Genomic DNA, 4,069 nt, shown 5'->3' with positions numbered 1-4,069 from the left:
ATCATCCCTGATGAAACCATCCTACCTAAATGTTTTCTAATCTGCTTTTAAAAAAAATACAAGGGTGGAGAGTCCACATTCTCTCTAGCTAGCCTGGTCTAGTGCTTAGCCACCTTCTTAGTAAGAAAGTAGTTTCCCCTGCTACCCAACCTAGATTTTCCTTACTGAAATTTAAGACCATTACTCCTGGTCCCTTGTGTTCACAGAAAAGTCTCACTATTATAACCATTCTTCAGCTACATCCAGACTACTATGAATTGTCCTTCAATACTCTCTTTTCCAGATCATATAATCTCACCACTTGGCTACCCAAAAAATGGGGAACACCATATAAGGCAAGATGTCTTTATTATAAATACTGAAAGGAGCTGGGATACTTCCAGATTCTACATCTTTGAGGACTGGCCTGTGCCATCAGATGAAAATATAATTTTATTTCAAAATTTTAGATTTGAGTGAGGAAAGTGTGCATGCACATGCGCGCACACACATACTTCCCTGATCCTCTCTCGGCCCTCTCCTCTTTCCAGTTTAAAATTTTCTAACCATCAGGGAAGGAGTTGGCAGTCTGCATTTTACCTCTTAATAAAGGGGATTAGTTTATAAATTCATCTAATTTAGGTTCTTTCTCTGATTGTGCAAAAGTATTGCTACCAAGACACAGCATGAAACAGAGAAAGTTAAAGTCAAAACTTTAAAAGAAGAGTGAGAAGATGTGAAATTTTAATGCCTATAGCTTTTTAGGATGGGAACATTTCAAGTGTCCCTTGTGACTGACCTTGTGCAAACACTTGTACTGAAAGGATGAAACTGCAGAAACAAGATTTTTTTTACGTTGTACACCAGTGTGGATCAATAGCCTGTAATTTAAAAGAGTGTGTGTCAATATCAAGCTCCATGGCATTGTTTTTTTGATGCTTTTGACATTTGTTCTAAGTACATTTAATGGACTTTTTGCACTGGACTCATATAGACTTTTTAAGCCTCCACTGGCTCAAAAGATTAGACTCTTTAAACTTCCACTAAACTATGCAACATGTAGCTTGCTTCCAACATCATTATGGGGGCTGTGTGCACGCGGTTCCTAAAAATAAAGAACGAGGATACTACGAGGTAATTTTTTTTTAGAAGTACTCTTTGTTGTAAAACTCTTAACAGCTACACACTATTGTTACATCGGCAGAAAGATCAAACAGACAAACTAGTCTGAACTTTACCAAAGTACCCTTTGATCCACATTTATTTTTAAAACTCCAGATTATGCATGCACACAGAACTGTCCCACATCAAAGCTAACTAGAAAAAGACAAAATTAGAGGCAAAGGGCTCAAAGCTAGTATCTGCAAAATTTATGTTAGGTGAAATCTTTATCCTACTGAAAACAAAATTTTGTCATTGACTTCAATGCAAGAAGGATTATTATTAATTAGGAGCAATATTAAAGCCCAAGTGAACTGAGGCCTTTCAAGATTCTCAGTCTAAACATATACTAAGGAAGAGTAGGCAACAAGTTCTTCAGTTTCCAAAGCATACTGTGTTAAAGGACTCTGAGTTTGCTATTTTTCTCGAGACGGTTTCAGGGAATAATTGTAACCACTAGTGCGGTGCGAAACAGCACCGTTTTGTTTTTACTTCTGTTTCAGCATTTCAAAGGGACAGTGTTTTGTTTCATTTCGAAGTGCTGTTCCATTTCATTTCATCAAAACTGTTTTGATGTTTTGCCCATAAGCTATAATGGGGAATCATGAAAATGCCTATGCCTTTGTCATTTCTTGCCTGATTTCAATGAAAATTAGAGATGGTAGCCCCTTCTCAGGGCATGAAGCCTGTCAAGTTTCAAGGACATAGCCACAGGGGTTTCTGGGACTCTGCACCTCAAACTGCTAAAAGTAAAACTCGTGTCACTTGCCGGCATGGGCAGCCTCCTGTCATCCTGTGCGCAGATCTGGGGGCCTGCACCCCCGGGAGGGCTGTAGGGCTGTGCCAGACTTCTCCCACTAGTGAGGACCCCTGGATCTATGTGCAGGATGACAGAAGGCTGCCACTGCTGCCTGGGACTGGCGCTGGGCACAACCCATGCCCAGCGCTGGGAAGGCTGCTTCTGCTGCTGGCCCCAGGCAGCAGCAGCAGCCTCCTCCTGTCATTCCGTGCAAACATCTGGGGGCCTACACCCCCCGAAGGAGTCCAGCAGTGCTGGGAGAGCAGGATGAACTCCATGGAGCTGGAGGAGCTGCTCGGAGCACAGCCCTGGCTCGCCCCATCTCCTGCCGCTGGGCTGTACTCCGAGTGGCTCTGCCAGCCCCATGGAGCTCACCCTGCCCTCCCAGCATGGAGAGGAAGAGAGTGGTGGGAATTCTTACCTTCTCTGGGGACTCAAAAAGGTTGCTGGTTGCTGCTCATGCCATGAAGTCAGAAAAGGAGGTGGGGCTGCGGCTGTACCCCTACAACATCTCTGGATTCACCTCTGCAAGTGGCTTATCTTGGGAGGCAAGATTGCAAAACTTAGTGTTTTCTTATGCAGAGACAGAATTGGTACCGAGTAAAGAAGATCTCTCTTAAGCACTCTGGGTCTAAACTGATTCCTGAACACCACAACAGTAAACTTATTTGGGCACAGACTATCCCTTATTACATGTTTGTACAGTACTTAACACAATAGAGCTATGATCTTGAATGGAATCTGAATAAAATCCTTCTTGGCTGAGTACTCTGAAACACGACTGTCCACACAAGGGACAGAAGGCAGGGCAGTGTGGGACCTCATTGACTAAGTCGTTCAGAGAAACATGATTTTTATAAGCTATAACCTACTTCATCAGGTGTTGCAAGTGGACTTGTGATGAAAGTAATTAATTATAGAGGATAGGGAAGGGACAGTGCACTTTTGAGAGTAGAGAAGATGAGTTGAAGAATTCAAAGGACATAAACGAAGTAGTCCATCTACCGAGGGAGTAGGGGTCTAGCTATTGGGGTAAGAATCCAACTTCTGTTGAGATTCTATGAATTAGTCCATAAGGTGCTATATTGCCCTTCCGTATGCTAACTTCAGACTAACATGGTTAACGACCGCTCTCAAAAGAGATCATATGGCTGATTGACCTACATGGGAACTGAAGATGAAGGAATTGCCTACTAGATTAGTTTAGGCTAATGCCAGCTCTTTCCCCTAAATTTCGTGCAGAAGCTCAGTAGGTTTTCTGTAAGGCTACAGCAGCCCTTCTGAGATTGGAGGACTTTTTGTTATAAGCTTTCTGCCATTCCCCAGAAGCTAGTTAGAATGGTTGCACTCTGGGTCCATTTATATCATCTGACTGGGTAGACTGCTGCTTATAAAAGCTTATGCTGCTCTGAATAGTTTCTAAAGGTACATGCAGATGTTGCACTTATATTGACTTAACTAGGGTTAAATCGATTTAAGTCCTGCTCAGTACAGGTGTTCAGGGAGGTTAGATCAGGCAAAAAATGGCTGGCCTGATCTAAATTATTTCACCTGAAGAAGTGAACTAAGTTAGATCTGGAACAGGTTAGCCCGATTTACCGAACATCTGCACATACTCAAAAAGCAGCCCTGAGGCTGTTAAATCCCAGATTCTCACCCCAGCCCTAGAAATGCATTCTTTCTACCCTTCCACCCCACCTTGACTGGGGTATTTTTATCCCCCCAACCCTTCCCATCCCCAAATGGATAATACCCCTCCCATGGACATATGGACCTCCCATGCAGACACACCACCCCCGATTCTACCAATCCCCTCCAGAACTGTCAACCCCCCTCCCCGACCTGCCCCCCCCCAACCTGCTAGCCCTGGCCAAGCTGCCTATTCACTCCTCACCCCAAATTACTGAGATTGGATTCCTGGCATAGCTCCAGGTACCAGCAAATGTGTGCACAAGCTGCTCCTGATCTATGATCATGTGGCTTAAAGCAAGCAGAATGATTATAGGCTGGGTACAGTGAAGGTCTGCATGTACCCAAAGGTGCCACACTGCCACCTACTATGGGTGACTGGTGCCTCCTGAGTCAAGGGGGCACTTGCCTCCCCAGCAGCTAGTCAGCAACCTGGGGGGG

This window comes from Alligator sinensis, unplaced genomic scaffold (genome assembly GCF_000455745.1).
Source record: "Alligator sinensis unplaced genomic scaffold, ASM45574v1 scaffold90_1, whole genome shotgun sequence".
NCBI lineage: Eukaryota > Metazoa > Chordata > Crocodylia > Alligatoridae > Alligator > Alligator sinensis.
The sequence above is the reverse complement of the archived record's forward strand: the minus strand, read 5'-3'. Positions refer to the sequence as shown.